The sequence below is a fragment of the Stylophora pistillata genome, chromosome 3 (assembly GCF_964205215.1).
Source record: "Stylophora pistillata chromosome 3, jaStyPist1.2, whole genome shotgun sequence".
Lineage (NCBI taxonomy): Eukaryota > Metazoa > Cnidaria > Anthozoa > Scleractinia > Pocilloporidae > Stylophora > Stylophora pistillata.
The window spans coordinates 25,650,417-25,661,258 of record NC_142521.1 but is presented as its reverse complement, the minus strand read 5'-3'; the positions used below and the strand labels follow the sequence as shown (position 1 = coordinate 25,661,258).

The 10,842-nt window shown below is 38.0% G+C and overlaps 2 pseudogenes; both read left to right on the top strand.

The window, feature by feature from the left end:
• The first annotated feature begins 239 nt into the window (after positions 1-239).
• LOC148735262 (uncharacterized) lies at positions 240-946 on the top strand (annotated as a pseudogene).
• Positions 947-5,643: 4,697 nt separating this feature from the next.
• LOC148735261 (uncharacterized) lies at positions 5,644-6,175 on the top strand (annotated as a pseudogene).
• Positions 6,176-10,842: the final 4,667 nt, after the last annotated feature.

Here is a 10,842-nt window from a genome sequence, read left to right as displayed (position 1 = left end):
AATATGAAGCACGCTATCCAAACCGTGGATTTGACGAGGAAAAAAGTGTTCAAAATTGAGTTCGGTTTCCCATTGCAGAATAATTTTTATTTCGCTGGCAATTAACCCAAATGATTTAACAGAAACAAGTGTCCCTCACTCCAGGAGAGTTTTGGGCTATCTTCGTACGCTGATTCAAAGGTAGCTAGTCTGAATACAAAATCTTCTTGAGTTGAAAAAAACATTCACAAACAGCAAAATGCCACTCGTGTTTTGTTAAGTCACCGCGGAAAAAAAAATGTGTATGCACTGAAATATATTATCCATGTAGTTAAAGAAGGGAAAGTCATTGTTTTTCTTGTTGTCATGAACAGGTTTATCACCTCGAGAGTCGCAGTGGACCAGCCTAAACAGCATACCGATGACGCCATCCGGATAGTAATCCTCTATAAAAATCAGGATGCTGCAGTGTCTATCAACCGACAGCTGAGAGATCTTAGCAGCAAGGTGCAAAAGACCATTCAACCCATGTTTATTAGCCGCAAGCTTAATCAAGATCTAAGCCTGCGTGAGCCCAAGCCTAACATCGTAACCCAGCAAAGCGTTGCTTATCTATTCAAATGTGACCTGTGCGATGCAGGTTATGTCGGGTACACAAAGGGCCACCTTCACACGCGCGTTGAGGGACACCGTCAAAAGGCGTCATTTATTTACAGGCATTATTCCAAAGAATATAACACTGCTGTTCCGAACAATTTCTTAGCACGCTTCAATGTAATCATGAAATGCACGAACATTTTTGACTGCCTTGTTAATGAAATGCAGTGTATTCAAGATCTTAAACCAGCATTGAATGTACCTACAGTCGGATTCTCTTCGTGCTTAAGTATTCATGTTATTAGCTTGGCACTCTTTTATGCAAATTCGCTTCAACTTAGCCTCTTCACAAACCGCATTTTATCATTGATTGCGTAACCTTGATAGCGGCGCAAGATGCACCGAAACGTTGGTTTCTATCCCTTATATTTCTTGTCTCATTGATCAATGTTGCATGCCAAATCCCTTTCACAGGTTTGACGTTTAGGCTCCTATGAGGACTGCAACATCGTCAAGAGCAGGATATTAAGAAGAAGGATTACTTAAACATTCATTAATCATTGTTTGCAAGAATCGACTTTTATTTAATTTTTTTCGGGACAAAGTTGAAAATAAAAATGGCTTTTTTGTTACTGCTATGGCATTTTACGATCTTCAACCTTATGAATCTATGTAAATTTCAAAATTCTAAGTAGCGATTAGAAACAAAATTTTGAGTGTCTCCAGTTTAATACTCAATGATGGAATTGATCTACACTTTCTTATTCTTTAAACTAAATGACTTGACCATGTAGACAGAATAATTTTTCCATGTTACGTAACATAAAAACCAAGGTACCAAATAATAACTTTCCGTCTCTGTAAGTTACTGAGTTAAAGTTTTCTAGTTTTTTGTATTTTGTAATATTCTACTTTCAAAAAGTGATTCAAAGTTTGCGTCAACTGATTTCCGAGATAGTTTAACGACTAGGCGAAATCTAAAAAAAATGTGAAATTAGTTTTGGGGAGATTTTATGTGCCGAGACAACCCATGGCGTTTTTATCAATTATTCAGGTCAATTTAGGCATAGGCCCGTTAAACTAGATTTGCATAGTAGTTTCAATCATGTCCTAACAAACTTTTTCCTGAAACTGTAAACTACACCTTTTGCTGTTCATTACGAGGAAATACGCATTCATTTGCGTTAAAAGGTGAATAATCGTGTGAATATACAATCATTGGAGATAAAAAACCGTCATTTACGCGTTAAACAAGAATCAATAATGATTTTTGCATTTTAATCAGCATTCAATAACAATTTTGGGCATTCTTATGCGTCATTCGTGAAACAAAAGAGAAAAAGATACTTTCATTTGCGCGAATATTCGAGTCATTTACAGCATCTTGAAAGTCAATAGAGACAATACACAAACAATATAGTGCATGAACCATTCATTCACATTTTTATCACACTGTTTACAATTCGATAGCATTACTAGACGGCATTAGCATGAATAAGACAATTATTAATGCACTTGTACAAAAAATTCAGTGTTTTTTCTATTCAATATGCAAAAAGCGATTTTCAAATGAACACCGATTTTTCCTGAATTTACATTCAGTAGAGTTCGTCCGGTTAATTCGCTTCGAAGAAACCGAATACTACTCTAACACAGAGAGAGAATCATGAGAGGATTTGAGGACGAGGAGGAAGATAATCTTGTGGTCGCGGACTAGCTCGGAGTGAACCAATCAAAGGCAAGAGGCATTGTGGCGCGCTACATCAGAGAGGTCAGGATCCAGGAGAGATCACGGGGAAGTTGAAACAAGGTGCGCGTGGATGATAAGATGAGAGATTGCCTAGAGGAAATCATCAACGAAAACTGTTTACTTACACTTTTTCGGATAAACTACCACTCAAATCCGAGATCCATGACCGCACCGTGGCAAGAACATTAGACGGGATGCTCTTCTGAGCGAAACTTGCGAGGCCCCTTCTTGCGGATAGAAACAGAATTAATGTGCTGAACAAGCGAGTCGACTACGCTACTTGGTTTAGAAACCTGTGTGTTTGTCGACGAATGCGGCTACAACATCTGGACGGCCAGAGGCCAAGGTACAGCGCGACAGAGAGAGAGGGCGTACCGTCAAGTGTGCGGCCGGCGCGGACGAAACTTGACCGTGACCATGGCAATTCCGCTTATCAATGGACTTGTTGTCATGGAAGTGTTAGGAATTTATTTATTTTATGTAAATTATTTTTTTTATTCTCTTAGGATCAGTGTAGTTCGTGATTATTTGTATCTGTTACGTAATTTTTATTCTTCACTTGTGTAAACTGTTGTGTAATTAACCTTTATTGTGTATATCAAATAGTTTTCTTCATTCTTTTCGGGCACCTTGCGTCCATGTGTATTTAAGGATTTGGGTGGTTTGGTACGGGGTGGTTTTTTTTTGAAGAAGTGAGGTGAAGGTTTGTGAGTTACGAGCGAAGAGCGTGGAAAAATTTGAGTCAACGGAGACTCGGCACAGTATCATTTCTGAGAAATTCATTCAGAACAATCGTTCCATTTCACGGTAGAAAACCATTTGCGGGGGAACGGGTGTGCAAAGAATCTACCAGACTGTGAGCTAAAGGAAGAAGAGATAGTAACTAATTCAATAACAAGTCTGAGCGAGTCAAGTTACGAGAAGTAAAAAGTTGAAAACTGCAAAGTTGTCAGAAGACGAAGCAAAGTTGAAACGAAGGAAACGAGCAAAGTTGAGAACTGGTGAGACAGGAACCTGGTTGGAGAAACGGGAGTTTGGTTTGGCAGGGCACTGTTTGTTGGTGGAGCGTGGTGATTTGTGGACAAGAGAAGAACACGGACGCGGGCGTAAGGTGAAACCCAACCGAACTGAACTAAAAAAAAAAAACCTTTTCTTTATCTTAATAGTAATAATCTTGTAAATAGTTTTAGCGTACTGTAGTTTAAGTTAGCGTATTCCTGTAAATTAATTAGATCATTGTATTATCGTTATTGTTAGTCGCTTTATTGTTTTAATTAGCATAATAAATATCTCTAGGCCTACGTTTAGTTCTATTGTGGCGTGTGTTCTCGGACTCGTTTATGTTCTGTGTTTTGTTTGTGTTAGGGGGCACCCACCTTTGTGGCGCGGATTCGTCACACTTGTGTTTTCTTCAGCAGCTGTTGGCGGAATGAATGCTGCGTGTTTCGATAACTTCTTGGCACAGGCGAGGACAAATCTAGATCCCGATGAGGAGGTGATCTTTGTGTATGACAGAGCACCGGCCCACCAAAACCCGGTCATCCCCGCCCCAAATGCGGAACTTAAAATGCTTCCTCCCTACAGTCGTTTCCTAAACATCGTGGAGCAGGCAATAAGCTGTTTGAAAGCGGCGTCAAGCTGACATCTCGTATCCGGAAATTCAAAGACGCATGGATAACGGAGATGAGCCCAGAGCCAGGAGAATCCCAGTGGGGGAGTTTCGAACACAGCAACTGCTCGAAGCTCTGCACAGAAACATCGACACTGTGACTGCGGCTAAAAGTGCGCAGTGGTACCGCTTTAAGCAGACCTATCGGTCAAAATGTTTGAATAGAGAGATTATTGAAGGGTAAACTGAAATTTAAAGCAAAACGATTTCGGAATAGGTATTTTTCAATTGAAATTCAATGTGTGAATATTGAAAATAAAAAACGCTCAATTGTTTGTACAAGCGCACAAATGATTGTCTTATTCATACTAATTTTGTCCAGGAATGCTATTCAATTGCAAACAGTGTGATAAAAATGTAAATGAATGCTATTTGCACTATATTGTTTGTTTAATTTCTCTATTGACTTTCAAGATGGCGTAAATGACTTGAAGGTTACCGCAAATGACAGTGTATTTTTCTCTCTTGTTTGACGAATAATACATAACAATGCCCAAAATTGTTATTGAATGCTGATTAAAATGCAAAAAATGTTATTGAATCTTGTTTACGCGCAAATGACGGTTTTTTGTATTTTCAGACAATTATTCGCCTTTTAACGCATATGAATGCGTATTTTCTCGTAATAAACAGCAAAAGGTGTAATCGAAATAACCCCTGTTTACCCTGAAATGATGAAAATAAGTCATTTTACTCCAGCTTAGCAGTATTGAGTTGATAATAGAGGATAACGTAACATTCTCATACTGTGCGTGCGATCGACCTATCTTTAACAAAAAAAAACAACATAATTTTAAACTCCTGAGGACGCATTGTTTACTCTCTACTGAAATCGGACTTCACAACGAGCACTTCCAAAAACGTGATGCATAATTAATGATGCATTACCGCTCAGTGTGTAGGTACTTGTGCCTTTAGCCTAGGTTACTGCATTCTCTAACATACACTGTACAAAAACAGCCTGAAATATCCTCATTTCAGAAGTATTCGAAAGCACGTGCCTCCAAAACCTTACAGGGGCGATACACGATCCCTTTAAACCTTTGATGGATTTTTTCCTCATTCTTCCTGCTTTTACCAAATAGCCGATACACAAGTCCAAGTCCACGAAGTTCCTTCTTTCTTCCTCGCCTAAAGCGATACGGATGGCAGTGGTTGAACAAATCATCCTATTTAGCACCTACTGCTTTCTGAAGATAATCAGAGCATCTGTATGCTGTGTGAACGAAAAGATTCTCAAAGAGGAATGGCGCTGTTGAACTACACTCACAAATCTTTGTATACTGAAAAGTATTCCAGCTGCCCCATGGCTTGCATCCATGATCCACAGTGTATTAGTTTGAACTACTGTTGGTATAGTTCACAGTGTGACTTGAACAATAAGACAAAGTTTTCAACTGAGGCTAGGTTTTTATCCTAGCTTCATCTTCAACTTACATGGGTTTGATGGGAGAAAGAGTTATTTCTCTGAATTTTGAAGTAACAGACATTGTATCAGAGTGTTGAGATCCTTTAAAGATATTTAAAAAATGCGATATTACTAGACAATTCGTCATTTCTACGAAACAGATCTAATATAACATGGCAATTGGTATAGAAATTGCCGTCTTCACGTTTTAACTTTAATAGTGGGTAGACAGCTGTTCAAATGATCTCATTCTCAGAATCAAACCTTCGATTGGAAAGTTCATTGGGCGAATTTAAGGGTCTTGTAAACTATAATGACCATAGTCAGACTTTAAGTTTACCTAATTTACTACAGCTACGAAAAGACATGGGCTTCAAACAACTGCGCTTTTACTGTCACGAGAAGAAAGTTGGAACGGTTTTCCATGTCATGACTAGTGATAATCCCCTGGGTGAGGCCGTGGTAAAGTTTTTCACCGAGGAACACTTAATATCAATCCGACCCTTCACTTGTGGCTCGTACACAGTTCTTCCCGATGACAACTCTACGTTGTCTAAGGATTGCAGCAAGCTAGGCTGGAATAAAATCCATCCAGACGGTAAATGGACCGGTTTTTGGAATGTCCAAAAGTATCGTATCAATAAAAAATGTACTAAGACGTTTAAATTCTCATAAATTTACCTCAAGTTCCACCAGGAGAGACTGTGATAACTATAAAAGCAACGTAGCTTCTCTTTCTTCTGGAGACACGTGTGCTATCTTCGTACGCTAGGTACTTTACTAGACGTACTGGCTTGTCATGGAGAACTGCTCAATGACGCGGATCCGTTTTTCTGGATATAAATGATATTTTGGGCGATAAAAGAAATCTCAGGTCCCCCGATTTTCTTTCCAGCAGAAGCACAAAGCTGCTAAATTCCAATTTCACTGAAAAAAGAGTGGTGGAGAAGCCATCTCACGTGTGTGCTAATGCATACATATATATATATATATATTGAGTGTAATCGCAAAACTTAAAGAGTACATGTAACCTGGCGTGAATTGGCTAGTCGCGGAATACATGTAAGTCTATTAAATGTATCTATCCATGTATGTTTGTAAGTATGTATGTATGTATTTGTGATATTCAGACAGGCTGGCTCAGTTTAGCTCGAAGCTGGTTTAAATGGTGGCGTGTAGAAACAACGACAAGGCCACACCACAATACCGGGAGGTATAAAGGCAACTGATCTGATTGGAGTGCAATTTGATCTAAAATCGTACGCGTCATTTCAAAATCAATCGAAAGTACAGCTTAACTTTGATTTCAAATCACAGGTATGATTTCACACCAAAATTGCATAAGTTAAATTACCACTTTTTCGCATCCATTTTGAAATCACAAAATTTAATCACTCAAATACAGGATTATTAAGTCGGTACAAAGAATTTATTGATCTAATAATGAGCTGGTTGGTAAACAGTTGCAAGAGTTGTCTTTCATTTCCTGCCATTTGATTGGTTACTTTAAACAAACCTTTAAATCTGATTTGTTATTGCGTTTAAGTAAAGGTATGGTATTGGCTAGGAAAGAGACGCGATTTATAGCAAAAAAATGGTGAGATTTGCTGACAAATCCCACCAATAAGAGCCAATGAGATTGCAAGGAACACGTGTGATTTCAAAGTGAAGCTATAAAGAGATATATATTTATATGTAGAGAACAGTCCACTGTTGTTGCTCAGCATTTAAGACAGATTTTACTCATCCAATGATCATCAACTTTAACAACTGGAATTTAAGACTATTAGAGTTGAGCTTTTATCTCTTACAATAGGCGTAGCATTGTTGGTACATGCACTGAATATGTTCAGCATTTCCTACCGGTTTAAATAACCCATACTTTCCATGCTTCCTTTATCCAACCCCGAACATGGCTAAACACGATAACGATTCAACTGACTTCCGATTCGCCACTATTAAACTACATATCGCTGGTCTTGTTTACGCAGGCTTCAAGGTAGATTATCAATTTGACCTAAATCCCTAAAGATGACATGTCGATACTTCTTGAGCCACCATTAAAGTTAATAAAATCAATAGCAAAACGAGAAAGCTTCATTTAATCTTCATTCCTAGATACCTATGAAAGCATTGCAAAGTTACAAAGCGATACGACTTCTCACTTTCGTTTTTTGATTATTCTAGTCCTTAGTGGGTCTCAGTGGGGTGATGCATTTTACAACTGACGGTTAATTTCTTCCTGTAACGGTTAACAGAGATGTTACAAATTAGTTTAAATCATTAAGAAAACTTAATGATTAATTTTCGTTGTTTTAAAACACAGTTATCCGCTTGCTTTTACCACAAGACTCAGGCAACCAGGATGATTTGAGATCGTGCTGTTCTTCGGCTGATATTAAGTAATTTCTGTCGGCCACAAGACAAGACATGTAACGATCTAAATTTTGGACACTTTCTAAACGACGCATCGTAGATAGGAAAACATTTTACGATCAACTTTATTTATGACTATTGCTTACAATATGCCAGTTTTTACGCCTGAGAGCTAAACTGTTTTGCAGTTTTACGGCTAACGCTTAACCCCATTGAGACCCTCCTGGTGAATCATAAACAAAGCAACACAGCTTTATCCGCAGCATGACGGCACGAATGGGTGTTAGCATTCAAGTTGTTATGCAGTTTACACCCTTCACTCTCAAGGTTGATCAATAAGTAATTGTACTTGTTAAATTGCCTCTTCTTCCACCCGCTCATCTAGGACGACCTCTGTTGACGAATTTAAAATGGTTATTGTCATGTAGGATGTCTGTAAAGGGTGTGTACAATCAGCTTGTCTGAAATTCACAAAATAGATGCTCTTCTTTTAAAAGATGTTGTTCTTGAGTATTTACTTGGTCGGTGTAGGCGGGCATTTAATCGTTTATTGAACTGAACAATACAGAGTCAGATCATTGAAAGAAAGCAAAAGGCCCAAGTTAATAAGCCTATCGACTTATTTTACTTCTGTCAACGTATTTAGGCAAATTTTACAAAAATCAAAATTTTGTTACCGCAGCCCTTCTTTTCGTCGCCCTGCGACTTCCTGCCCGTTCTCATTCTGCCATCAGAAGTCATAGCTATCGATGTTTCCGTTTGCGAACCCAGTGACTGCTTCTTAGAAAGCTTACGAATGGCTTCTCGCACCTTGTGAAAAACAGTTGTAAAATGCAATTAGCTCCTCACACAGTAAGATACCTGTGACTAAGAACATGAAAGGATCTGACGAGTCTCTAAATTTGACTTTTTATGACTGAGTTAGGAATGATGAATTAAAACTAAAAGAAGCTGCTCCATGAAGAGAAAGGTTGCGCTGCAGCTGCAAGACCCCCTGGGCCTCACTTCAGCAAGAATGGGGCTATATTGCATTTCAATTATTGTTTGCAATGAGAACTTGAAACTGTAACCTGACGATTAATCTTATGGTTCATTTTTTTAAACAATTTGTGATCTTAAACAATCATATATGGTACATCTGCAACAACAATAATAATAATAATAATAATAATAATAATAATAATCATAATAATAATAACTACAATAAACAGTTTAACGTGGAGAAACACTTAGCTAGAAGCTAGTTTACAGGTTTTCCACGAAACAACTTAAATAAATAATTACAATGCAAAATTGTACTTGCTGTTTTGTGTTTCATGACATAAATGTATTCTCCTAAAAGGTGCGTGGTGTCTTCACTTAATTAAACGTCAGCCTCTACAACAGAGGTCCCTAGGCCCCTCTTGAAATGCATTGAAACATTAGCGATATACTTAACTATCACTATTCATCTACTTTACTGGAGTAGACATACTCCCTTCAAAGCTTTGAATTATAACTTTCTCCGAGGTAAAATAAAAAAAATGTGGTCACGTACAGTTTAGGGATTGGGGGTGGGGGGGGGGGGGGGGACGAACAAAGAGTATTATAGAAAAAATGTGGAAATTCCAAACAACATCATCATGCATCATTTAACACTAAATCAAATGATCTATGGACTAGGACTGCCTTTTGCGCATTCAAGCCTTTATCAAGCAGTTTTTATGTCAATAATCTCAATGTACCTGATCATCAAGTATGCAGTGAAAGACACAAAACACGACTCCCTAAGGAAAGATTCAAAGGAATATCGATTAGAAAGCAATTTATCTCTGTACATTTTCCCCACTTAATATCAAACATGATTTAATTCTTAATAAATCGATCACAATTTTCCATGATAGGATTAATAAGTTAAGAAACAGACACCCATTCATAATCAGGATCTCCATAGCTTACCTGAGTTGAGTTGAGCACAATGAAGAGATAACGCAAAGCTTCATTGAACTGTATGAATCCAAACAAATACGTGACACCAAGTAAAGGAAGTAAAGCAAGAATACTCTTTAGGCCTTTGCTCTTTCAATAATGTTCAGTTTTAGACAGTTTGGAATAAGACAATTCAGTTAGGGAAGATTCTTAAGATTTGGCTTTGTTTTTTAAGGGGTTGAAAAAACTTGACTTCCCAACTCGATTTCTGCGGGATTGATTGTAAACATTATAACTTGATTGCATTATCAGTAGTTTACATTAAAGCAATGGTTCACTCTTTCAAAACAAGTCAAAGCGAAGCTACTCCCTCAAGACTCTCATTCTTGGTGTTCTCTCTCGCTCCACACTTGTCCTTCACGGCATAGTTTATTCTCGTTCCTTAGTTTGCATTCAGAAAAATCAAATAAATGATAAATTTAAGATTTATAAACGAAACCAAGCGTTTTCTATTGCTTCTCAGTAATGATTCTACAACCCAAATCTTTTGCCACCAGTTTGCCTTCAGATACGCTAATGTAACATTTACTTGGTAGTGCAAGACGTACCTTGTCTAAAATATTAGAACTATTTGTGGTGTTTACGACAGATGTTAGGTTGAGAAGAACTTCTTTCGATGAAAGAGCTGGTAGCCATCGAAGTGATTTGACGTTTAAACTGATATCTAACTGGTGTTTTGTGTCTTGCCGTTGCGGATGCTGCATGAATCGGTTGAATCCTCCGGTCGTGCACATCATTTTTCTGGAGGGAGGTTGGGAAAATAACCCAGAGACCACAGAAACCCCAGCCACTCTAAGATAATGAAAAGAAAAAGGAAATAAATGAAAAAGAAAACAGTTATTAGAGGTGATGGGAGCTTCACTCAGCGGAAGCTCAATGCTGTTCACAAGAGTTTTCTTCTGGCACAGCGCGAGATTAAGAAAGTATATCCTCTTCCCGAGACATGTATCAGCCATTCTAAATCTTAAAAATTAGAAGGAGAGCTTTATTCCAGTCCTGATACCACTTCTAAAGCGATAGATATCGGTATTTTATTTTTGTAGAATCAGTTCTCGTTTTCATTTGGCCTTTGTTGGGATCATTATTTCTTGGTAC